The sequence below is a fragment of the Gadus macrocephalus genome, chromosome 19 (genome assembly GCF_031168955.1).
Source record: "Gadus macrocephalus chromosome 19, ASM3116895v1".
NCBI classification, from domain to species: Eukaryota; Metazoa; Chordata; class Actinopteri; order Gadiformes; family Gadidae; genus Gadus; species Gadus macrocephalus.
The window spans coordinates 8109379-8121832 of record NC_082400.1 but is presented as its reverse complement, the minus strand read 5'-3'; the positions used below and the strand labels follow the sequence as shown (position 1 = coordinate 8121832).

Sequence of the window (12454 nt, the reverse complement as noted above, 5' to 3'; positions counted from 1 at the left end):
TCAGGTGAATACAACGTCCAGAGAACCATAAAATCCCATCGAATATCGTAACACAAACACCCACGCACGCATGCATTCACACGCTCGCACGCAGGAACTCACACAAACACACAGACATTCCTTAAGACGCATGGAGTAGAATATTTACTTAAAAGATAACTAAATGAGTGGGATGGCAAGTATTTTCTTTAAAACCCTAGATGGGACCAAACCATTCTTTTTCCACATCAGCGAAAAACTGTCCCCATTGGTGGATGTTTTTCCAAAAATAATAATAAGTACATCACATACACTTCTTCTTTCATATAAACTGTGATCAACAGGGGATTCCAAAGACAATCATGCTGTAATCAGATACAGAAATCACTGATAAGTACTCGAGGATAAGATTGGGACTTGGCTAAACATTACACGTGAATAATCATAAACATAACGAAAACGTGCTTGTCATTAACATTTGGCGTCTGCTGTTTTATTGGCCTAGGTTTATTAGTTATACTTGAAAAAACAACATTAAATAGAGAAAATGATGTGTCAGTAATTATGCACAGATCTGAAAAAAGCTGCTCTAATTAGGCACAAAAATGAGTTTAATCAGGACAAGTATTCGCAAACCAAGACATATTGAACATCTGCATTAGAAAGGAGATGGGCATTTAAAACGCCAGTGGGTACTGATATCCCATTCTTTTTCTCTAAGGTCTTACTGTACAGTCATCTTTGAGAGTTCTGAAGTCCTAACTCTAGTTTTTCACAAAATAATATGTAGTTTGACCAAAGTTACATAAAGGGTTGATAATATTTGTCGTAATGTAAAAGCCCCTTGACATTTTGTAATGACTATGTGTCTCCCGCTGAAGTTGTGTTTATTAGTTTGGTAACAAGGTCAACATGCAAAATAAATAAAGAGATGGAGGGAAATCGAGGAAAAAATAGGCGGAACAAAAGTGGAAAAAGTGGAACAATCTGGAAAGCTAGAAATCCAGGGCATTGTTCTTTACTTTTCATCAAATCCTGAATACTGAATACATTCAAAATTCTGCGCCTAAATCAAAGAATTTTACTTTTCAATGAGAAGGGTGAAAGAACAGGGGTCAGAGGTCGCGGTATTTGGCATGCACACAGAACCCTCAAGGTGTCCAAAAAGTGTGCACCACTGTCGCACCTATTGTAAGTCGTACTTAGTTATAGTAGGCCTACTTAGTTGTGTAGCATCTTATCCTGGCTATCATTGTATGCAGTGGCGGGCCGTACTATTAGGCAAACCAGGCATTTGCCTGGAGCCCCAGGCCCCATAAAAGGTTTTTGGGGCCCCCAAAATGCCCCAATGCAAATATTTTGTCCGCATATTTATTATTTTTATAAAAATCTCTTCACAATAGTAGCATCGGGATGTCTAATTACTCATATTTTGACGATCTTTCCGTGTGCACCCCCCTTCAGTCTGCACTACATGGACTATTCCATGTTACGCGCATCACGCTCATCACGCGTATGCAGAAATGATGTCAAATTCAAAACGGTAAGCGGTAGAGAGAGAGAGAGAGAAATCGAGTGAGACATGAATCGAGTGAAACATGAAGCGATCGTACGAAAGCGGGTCACATAAAAAGAAGAAGAAAGACCAAAGGCAGGACTTGCTTTCAAATCTGCCAAAGCTATCCAGCTTTTTATACAGCCACCGCAGTGTTAGCGGGACCGTCGGCGGCTCAAGAGCAGCCGTCAACGTCGTTTGCCGTCACGTTACTGCTCCTTTCATTCCAAGTGGCTCTGGCTCAGCCAGCAGCGATGCTAATGACGTGTGTCAACAAACGGACGGAGATGATGCACAACTGGTAGTGAATATTGCTCATTCTCCTTCTTCCACTTCGGTTATTGAAATTGATGACAATAACGATAACAATGACTGCGAGACACATATTCTTGTGGATGACCCAGCACTCTGGCCCAAGCTGCTGTGTCTTGGGCAGGCGCACACATATTCTAGTGGATGACCCAGCACTCTGGCCCAAGGGCCGCAGATTCACAAAAGCATACTATTACATAGTAATGAAAAATGATGAGAGGGTGAACAGGTCTTGGTTAGTCTAGTGAAAGTGCAGACCGTGTTTTTTGCTTTTGTTGTTGCCTTTTTGGAAAACAAAAACAACTGAGTGAGGAAGGATTTAAACACTCGAATAACCTTGCAATGCATCTAATCAACCATGAAAGGTCTGAAGAGCACAGGAAAAATACTGATGGCTGGAATCAGCTATCAGTAGGTTTCCAGTAGGTCACAGCATATAGCTGCTGTGACCTACTGGAAACCCTCAGGTATATGATGACATAAGGTTAACAGTCAGTGTAATGTGTCAACATAACTAATCTTATTGTTTTGAATGTTATTCTCAATTTGTAAATAGATAATTAACATTTGCATGAAAGAAGGATATGTGACTTTTGTTCATCCCTTGTATGGAGTATCTCATTATGCGACATAAGGTACAATAGACCGGTAGATGCAGGGGCCCCTAAATTACTGTTCGCCTGGAGCCACTGTTCGCCACTGATTGTATGTAAGGGGAAAGGGTTAACGTAGCGATTGTAAGTGCTTGCCCTTGGTTCTATGAACATCCTTACTGTACCAACAGCGATATATTGTTTCCCTTCTTATGACAAATGTACTTATTGTAAGTCGCGTGGAAAAAAGGTGTCTGCTGAATGCCCTAAATGTAAATGAACCACTTCAAGCCACAGGCACTATGACATTCGGTCAAACAGCCGGCCCCACCGGCCCCGTTTGACAGAACATTTAGAGATTTGGCGTACAGTCTGGACATACTGAACAAATTTGCCTCTTGGACCCACAAGATCCATCAGGGCAAACCCTGGGACACAGAGAGGATGTGCTGGGGCATATCGAGCTGTCGCAAAATGTCTTTGTATAATGTCACTGAAGAGAAAAGCCAAATAGAAGCCAAAGAGTGTGCGCACACACATGCATAATGTAAGCACACACATAAGCGTTCAGAGGACATAATTTTGCTATTAAAGAAAGCGCCTACGCACACTAAAGTGAATAATAACTCTTATCATAGGCGTCGATTACGGGGGACATGTCCCCCCCACTATTTGAAATACGAATTTTGTCCCCACCAGTTTTAAAAATGTGCAAACCAATTGCGACTGAAAAAATCCCCACATACTCAACCGAAATCGTCGAGTCTAAAATCATGTGATAGGCGCGCTCGAAGACATCATTTATTAGATAGGCCTACCTAATAAACCGTTGGAACACACAAGACCGGAACCCATAGCAACGCCAGTAAACAAACCCCGACTCCGGAGAAGCCCAATCCCTATGAGCTCCCCGCGCTACGGCCATCCGGAGGCACACAGAGCTTTTGGCCGTGATATTATATATACAATTATATTATATATATATATATTATATACTATTATATATAGAGCTCCGAGAGTCGCAAACGGCAACAATCACTTTCTCCTCCATGCTGCAGTACACCCCGGACTGCACTGCGCTGAGTTTGACGGTTGAACACTGATTGGCTGTTACGTTACACATGTCACTCAGTGGCCACGCTGTTGAACGCTGATTGGCTGTCATCACGTGAAATTCGTGTCAAAGTTGAAATTTGTTGCGCCACAAATCCTCGTGAACGCGCTCGCCTGTGCACGGCGAAAGTGTGGCGCGACAAATTAAAAAAATTCGCCCGATACGCGTCTATACGTTCACTTTGTATGGGATCTTGTCGTCCCGTTGCGTTTGGTGTGTGACGCACTGGAGAAGTTTCAAGACAGACAGCCAAAATTTACATTTTTATTCAGAAAATAGCCGGTCCTTTTGCTTCCTATAAAAAGCATGTTTGTGACACTGGATATCGATATGGATACGTCATCTAGCCTGCATGTGGAGGGCCACATAAGGTAAGAAATTGGTTTACGTAAACTTTGCTGCTGGTTCTGTTTGCTCGTGAATCGTGACCTGGCCAAAGGTTACCCACGGTCCAAAGCAATTGTGATCTGATTCTGGTTGGTGCTCCAGTTAGTATGCATTGTATATATAGATTGCAGCTAGTAGCAGCTACACACGGTGCGATTGCTATGCCAATGTGGTTATAGTTGGTTTTGTCTGATTGAGATATGTGACGACTTGGAGCCTGGTAGGCCTATCCTGACATAAATATGTTCTCGCATAACCTGTGTGATTATCCTAAACTGAAGGGGATTTTATTTGCGATGATGTTGTAACGAGTGAAGTCTACATTGGTCCTTCGCAAGTGTTTAGGCCTACTGGTGGTCAGGATTTGGCAGATGCAATTCTCCTCTGGGTGCTTGTATTTTTCTTCTTTTTTTAATGCAGCATAACGTATGCTACCAGCAGCCCTTGCTCGTCTTCAAAAGGCTGATGCTCAGTACCTCGTTTCATTTCGTACCCCCTTTACAGTCTGGCATTGTTTGTCTGGTAAACTTTGTTGATATCAAGATAAGTGTTAAATAGCCAACACTGTTCTTTGTCCTCTGTGTATTAGTATTAGGCCTACATATCCCGAGCCAATACCCTGGTGTTTACAACGCCGTTTGGCAAAACAAGCCAAAACACAAACGGTGGTTTTCAACTTTTATTGTTCGAATAGGATCTTCATAGGGCTGGCCCGAATGCCATTTTTCAGGCTTCGAATACTCGTTGGTTTTTCCGAGCGAATATTCGAATACTCGTTCCAGAAAAAAACACCATAAAAAAACAACATTAATAATCCTTATATACTCCCTGGAACCGATTTTGACAGTATCTGCATATTTTGTTGAAGATTTAATAGCTTTTGAACGTTAATTAGTAGGCCTAAGTAAGTTGAAGTTCCTTAGTTTTTCCCCGTGAAAGCGAACAGCTGTTGCTCCGTTCCAAATCAGCTGTTCTCTGCCATCTCAGCCCTTACGGGAGCTTTTCAATTCATCCTGGAACGTGCATCTTTTCAGGGAATTTGTACATTAAATCCAAAACAAATACCGAATATTGATTGTCTTATGTGTCCATATTATATCCATTATATGACCGGGTATTCCCAAGACGCTCTGCAGCAAGCCAGTCACAGTTGATTGGCGCGGCGCTGTACAGCGAACGTAAACAAACAACTAAGCTAAGGTTTTAAGTATTACTTTTCCTCCAGAGATCCCGCTAATGTTGTGTTATAAAGTAAAGGGAAACAAGATATCTATTCTTCCTCCACCTCTCTCGCTTCTCTGCTTGGCGTCGCTGACGCTTATAGTTTGCCTCCCTCGCTCTGGTAAAGTCACGTATGTGAAAAAAATAAATAACGAAGCTCCGAATACTGATTTAAGCTTCAAATACTAATTTTCCGAACCAGTATTCGAATATTCGAATAATTTCAACACCTGACAATACACTGTAGAGCATATTGTAATGCAGCGTTGAATGGATGAATAGCTTACATAAGGGTACCCAGCACTTTTCAGACCACACTCAAGCTTATGGTTATTGTCCCCACCACTTCTAAAAACAAACTGACGCCCTTGACTCTTATACAGTCAAGCTTTATTTGTGCTATCTAGGTTAAATATATCCGGAGGCTCATTACTCTGCCATGCAAACAAGGCAAAGGAGATAGCTTCCATGTCAAAGTTTCTACCTGCTGTGACACAGAAGGCGGACTGAGGAGCGAAGAATCCTTTAAGATGCAGTCCTCTTGTCAAAAACAAGACCACCAACTCTGTGTTCTTGCCAAGGGGTTATAAAATGGAGAACATTTTCAAAGAATACAGGGATACAAGCCATTGTAACGAGAAATATGTATCGAGAAATATGTGGAGAAAATATAAATGGCGGCATCTCAGGTCTTAAAGATGACTCACCTGTGCAATGCTGTGTTAGAATAGGAAAAGAAAAAACACATTACACCCCAATTCTTACTTTATTTGTATTGCCAAGATGAAAACCCCGGCCAATTCACTACAGTTCAATTGTAAAATACTTTCCCTGCATTCTGTTACAGAGAATGTCAATGGTGTCACTTGCTGTCCAACTGGTTTTCTGCCCTCATTATTATTTTAATACTGGCAACAAACCTTGCAGAGAGAGAGAGAGAGAGACAGAGAGATAGAGAGAGAGAGTAAGAGGGAAAGAGAGAGAGAGGGAGAGTCAGAGAGTGAGAGAGACCGACAGAGAGAAATAGAGAGAGAGGTGTAGAGAGAGGACCCTCCTCTCCCTATGACTCATACTCTGATATGTGCGTAGGCACGGCAGCCGCTTCAAGTGCTGTCCTCGTCTTCATCGTCGTCATCACAATCACAATCCCTGTTACTCCCTGTTCACGGCTACGGAACAAACAACCAAACCCAACTAACAAGATACTGATGGAAGAAGGGAAACACTGAGAACAATGAGACAGAAGAGGGCCGAAGACTGAATCCAAAGTCCTCCATTACCTCCGAGAGCTTCCATTCACCTCTGGGAACAGAGCTTGATTTTCAATCATAAAAATAATTGTATAATTATTTTATAAGTATAATTATTATTATAAAAATATGCTCGGTGAACGGTGCAAGGGACTTAATTGGCCTGAGTCAGGTTTTCCAACACGCACAGCGTCTAAACACTGCGTCAGACACCATTAACAGAAATAAGATATAGGGGTGTAAATATTCACTTGATGATAATACACACGTTGGTCTGGTGTACACACCCTACAACCTCAAATAGTGGAGTGGAGTTTTTATCGCACTAACTAAACACAGGCACACACACACACACACACACGTATATATATATATATATATATATATATATATATATATATATATATATATTAACTCATTAACATCCGTTCTGTTGTGAAAGGCCTCTTCGGTTTACTTTGTCTGTCTCAGAGCTTCAAACGTTTTATGGCTTTTTCAGATCATCATAAGGGCAACAGCACTACGCTTTTTATATGTGTCTTGGCGTTTGTGATCATGCAATGTTAGCGCTGAGGAGATGGAACTTAATAATACCTTATTATTCAAAGGACTCTTCTTGTCAATTTGAGACATTCAGAAATACAGTTAGCGTTGAGTTCTTTGAGGTCGTCATTCACAACTTAGAGTCTGTGGGACGAATGGACCCCTTCATCTCAAGTGACCTCATCCATAGTTTAGTGTAGCCGGGGTCATGAGACTTCAGTTATCGGCCTGAACACACCTAGGTGTTGCCGCCAACCGGATGTTAATCTACATTTCCACACACCAGTGGATCTCCATTCCCTTCATTTTTTCCTTGTGAAACATCACCGTTCCGACGGATACACAGACCAATCGGAAAGAGTTGGGCTGCGTAATACAAACTCATAGCCTTCCGATTTGAATGGCTCTCTGCTAAAGCTCAGCCCCACCGGTGGGTCTGCTCAGAGTGGTTTTCTGTGATTGGTTCAGCCTCTTGGGGTGAGCTAGATAAATGCCCGGACTGTACTCTGGTCCAAGGGCCGTTTCTCCGAGACACGTAAGCGTGTATATATCGCCTGCTAATTTGGTGAAAGTAGGGTCATGTTCCGGTACAGAGACGACGGGACCATTAAAAGACCATTTCCTGCTGGTGTGGGGGTGCTGATGTTAAAATTGATAAGTGCCATGGACATAGTGGTTTCTGTTTTAATTTCAAGAGTAGAAATTGGGTATTTTTATTTGTATAGTCTATTTCCAGACATGGTTTGTTATCCCAGTGGATTTTCGTCTATCTTGCCATTCGGTCAAAGTAGTTCTCAACTCAGAACTTTCAGAACAAATTAAGATATCCCACTCTTTTTGTATTTTTATATTTTTTGTTAATTGTATTTTTCCTCATGTCTTATCGTTACATCCTGTCAATGTCAGCACATACTGAAATTTATGCGGTCTAAAAAATGATGTCTTTAGGGTTTTGGTTTTTAGTGTTTGAGGAGGTGTGAGTGTTTGTTCCACTGTGCTTTATACCACGTTCATTTAGGCCCCATTCATTCACCGCTTGTGACCACACCCACCCAGACACACGCCCACGCAGGAAAGGGGAGGACCCCGTGCATGACGGCATGAACCCCTGCCAAAGACAAGAAGAAGAAGATGAGAAACGCTCGGGCAATGTAGGTCACATGGTCCCACGATAACGACCTCATCTCTGCGTGCCTTTTAATCTAGCCGTTATGCAACAGCCCCAATCCCCGCCAGGGGAGGGTCCAGTAAGGAAGCTCCCCGGACAGACTGATAGCCTTTTGGGGGGGGAGTCCGAGGTGGTGGGGGTTGGATGGATGGACGGAGGCCTTGCCAGCACTCTAGCTCTGACTTCCTCTAGGAAGGAAGGAAAAGGAGAGCTGAGATAAGACTCCCGTCTGTTGTGACTCTGACCCCATGCCAGGGCCGTGAAGGCCTCAAGACGTAGCCCCTTTTGAATCCGCACCAGTGGTGCGGACACACACACACACACACACACACACACACACACACACACACACACACACACACACACACACACACACACACACACACACACACACACACACACACACACACACACACACACACACACACACACACACACACACAGGGAGAGGAAGAGGGCGAGAGAGAGAAGGAGGGAGGAGGGAGAGGAACAGGAAGAGAGATGATATCCTGATCCATTTATAATATTTTATTGTATATAAATGTGATTTTCTTTGCATTTTTTTTTTAGTCCTATTATTATTTGTGTTTCTATGTTGTATCTTATTTTAGATTTGTGCTTTGACAATGTAAATGTATGTTTTCCATGCCAGTAAAGCCCTTTGAATCTTGATTGAATGAGAGAAAAAGAAACCAAGAGAGAGAAAATGAGAAGGAGAGAGAGAGAGAGCGAGAGAGTGAGACAGATCATATCATAACCCCTTTTGAAAGCTGAACAATACAGGAGTCCTTTAATAGGACTTGGGTTGAACCAAAGACAGGTTTTACCAGAGACAGGTTTAACCATGGAAAAGGTTAATCGTTTGCTGTGGTGGGTTAGTAGAATACCATGGAAACTAGGTTTTTGTGAAGGCACTGCAGCTGCTACTGTTTAGAGATATCTGTAGCACTCTCCTGAAGAGCTTCATAGTGCAGTGGAGAGGGTGTCCCAGACTGAAAGACTCTGGGTTCGATACCCCAATGTCCTCAGCCATCTTCTGATGATCCTTGAGGAAAATGCCCTACCTGCTTCTTAGAGGACAAAACCGGTCTGGGTGATCAAACCAACAAAGGGACCAAAGCATCTCTCCTGGTTTCAATAAATCATAATAAATATATAATTCGGCAAAATCAAATTGTTGCGCCAATTTCGCGTGACTGCGCCTGCCACGAATGTTAATAACAACCCTGGTCTTTGTGATGATGATACATGTTGTAGGCAGAGTCAGTACAAGGAAGTCATTTTAACTCATTATATTGGTTACAGATGGTTTGATCCCAGATCGTTATTGTCCTTTAATAACATTTATCTGTATTTGCTGAAAGCATCGGCTAAATGATAAAAATAGAATGCAATACATTTCAACGATGGGTGTACGTGTATGGAGACATGAGTAGACCCATCACACCATCAAAATACATGAATCCACTCGTAAACAGACACGCACACACACGCACACACCGCACACCTGAGTTTAACCCCGTGGCCTTCCGCCAGGTCCTCTCCTTGCCCTCATTCTTACAACATGTGATGCAGCACTTCAATGCCGGTTGACAAAGACTCACTCCGCACCCCAATGTGGAAGAGAGACTCTGCCAAGCTTAGCCTGATCTGCTGCACAACCACTGCCAGAGGAAGCCAACCCACACCCACTTCTGGCCGCGGTTCAGCCACTGCAACGTTCACAAACCTCAACACCTGCATGCGTGAAGATGTCTTTGTCCGTCCCATCCCTGTTCAGCTTAATCCTGCACGTTAATCCTGATGTGTGAACCCCAACTATTTAACACCTTGGCAACCATTAACACTCTGGCCTGATGCAGGATGTTTGATGTGACAGTTTGGCTGATAAGTGGCTTGTGTTGTTATACAAACCACTAATGTGAATGCGACGTGTCTTGGCATGGTGTATTGAAGTATGTTTATAGAATTTGAGCGAACAGCTATTGCTAATGATGGAGGTTCAAATTATGTAAAAGCTAGCACATCATTGATATATTTGAACATCCAATACAACTGGTTCTGATAACCTCAAGTCCAGGAGTTCATATATATGCTAATGATATACAATTAAGTATATGCACACATGCTACTTTTGTTCTCCTCATATTTACGGTGGGGTGTACAGTATTCTCTATAAACTTAAAACAATCCTCAACCTTTCATGCAGCTCCCCCTCGGCTCGAGCACCCTCAATTGTATCACATTTGTTTTCGCTTTCTTACAGGCAACCAAAGCACAGGCTTTAGACGTATAAATGAAGAATTACAAGTCCATAAACCAACCCTGAGGGTTTGTGAGGTTTGGATGACAACATCAAAATCCCCCAACTGCGTACTTTGGCAGTCTTCTGCTCTGGGTTTACCAGTGTAATCTTGAGATCTATGTTGTTTCTGTGTCTATGCTTTCTATTGTGTTCTACTCTGTTGTCTAATGAACTGTACTCGTCACACAGTTCATCCGGCATGGGCTCCATGCAACTTTTTGGCCTGGTTATATCACAGGGATTTGTAGTCATTTCTTCAGAGGAAATACCAGGACAGGGAGTATCTGAGGAATGTCTTCCTCACCCTTCGTTCCCCCTAATTTGGTAACTAAATTGTTTTTAGCAGCATAACAGCACATCAGTTAGACCTCAACTTGTGATTTTGAGTCAAATAAAAATGTAATTCCTAGGGACAGTTTCAGTCATGGACGAGTTCACGAGTTCACGTTATGCAATAAAATGCCGATGCCTATTAAGCAATTGATTATCTATGTCCTCCAAAACCAGCCAATCTAAGCATGCATTGCTAGGATTTCTTATTCTAAATCGTCTTTGACTTGCTAACACATTGCTATTAATTTATTTAACAGTCAAATCATTCTGGTGGTCAGACAAAAAAGTTTGGGCAATAAGTAAACACAGACTGGAGCCTGGGGAACAAGGAATATAACATCGCGTTCATATTTTGCTACCACAGAGCTTTCAGAACAGATAGTGCCATGCGTGTTTTCCAATGACTTTTCATTGTGAAACACAATGAGAGGAATCCAGTCCGTTGCAGACAATCATAAAACCATAAATCAACTTGATTGCTCACTTTTGTAAACAAAAAAATCCAAAAGCCATCTTCCGCAAACAGAAGTTATAAGTGTCCCAAGATCAGCACACATGACTGTCCATTGTTCTGCCGTTCTGTAAAGTGTTGTTGACGTGTTCGTCTCTCTGACGCCTGTTCAACTTATAGCCTTGAAGATAGTGTCCCTTTAAGGTAAATTCCCCTTCAATGTGTACAATGTACCAGGTTCATTAAGAATTATGCACCTTATTAAACAACTGCACTGGCATCTTCAGATAGGTTTGAAACAGGTTCGTCTTTACCTGTGTCTACCTGTTTGCAGAAGAGCAAACACAGCTAGTGCAACTAATCATGACTAAATTGCTGGCGGCACAGCAAGATCTCTTTTAAAATTCCTATGAACTCATTCTAGATTTGGTGTTTGACCAAACTAAATGTCCAACTCTCACACTTTCAGAAACAAGACACATGACAAAATATTTCCAGAGTCTAGACATGGTCAATTGAAACTAAAGTGTTGTGACTTGAACCAATTATCCTGTTAAAATAACCACAGACCCCTGACCTATACACACAGACCCCTCCCCACCGATTCCCTCAGAATGGCCTAGTTTTCCTTGCCTGCACCTGTCTATGGCATCACAATCTGATTGAATAAATACTGTTAGTGACAGGGGCTGCATGAGGCCTACCTGGGCTGGTGAGGCTGCACACTATTCACTAGGGACACACTAGTGACTATAATTGTAGCTAGGATGCAGGTGCATGTTGTTGGGTTTTCGGTTTCAATGACCACATTCTTCTCCTCCTCATTCAATAAACCGTGGGTGTGTTGGTGTAGTGACAACATGACCATTAGTGTCCTGATATAGGTTTTTATCTGTAACTTGACTGTATAGGAGTTAAGTGGAATGTGTGTGTGTGGTGCAATGCACATCTTCATTGCAGATGACCAAAGTCCAACCAATAAGATTCAGGCAGAGAGAGAGAGAGAGAGAGAGAGAGAGAGAGAGAGAGAGAGAGAGAGAGAGAGAGAGAGAGAGAGAGAGAGAGAGAGAGAGAGAGAGAGAGAGAGAGAGAGAGAGAGAGGAGAGAGAGAGAGAGAGAGAGAGAGAGAGAGTGAGAGAGAGAGAGAGAGAGAGAGAGAGAGAGAGAGAGAGAGAGAGAGAGAGAGAGAGAGAGAGAGAGAGAGAGAGAGAGAGAGGAGAGAGAGAGGAGGACCGAGAGTGAG

The 12454-nt window shown here is 42.5% G+C and overlaps 1 protein-coding gene across 1 annotated transcript in view; it reads right to left on the bottom strand.

Moving 5' to 3' along the window:
* The window catches only part of klf4 (Kruppel like factor 4), a 24305-nt gene extending 12267 nt beyond the window's left edge, over positions 1-12038 (bottom strand). Inside the window, exon 1 of the mRNA XM_060038207.1 lies at positions 11916-12038. The gene's annotated coding sequence lies outside the window, so the exon portion shown is untranslated. The remainder of the gene's footprint in view (positions 1-11915) is intronic.
* Positions 12039-12454: the final 416 nt, after the last annotated feature.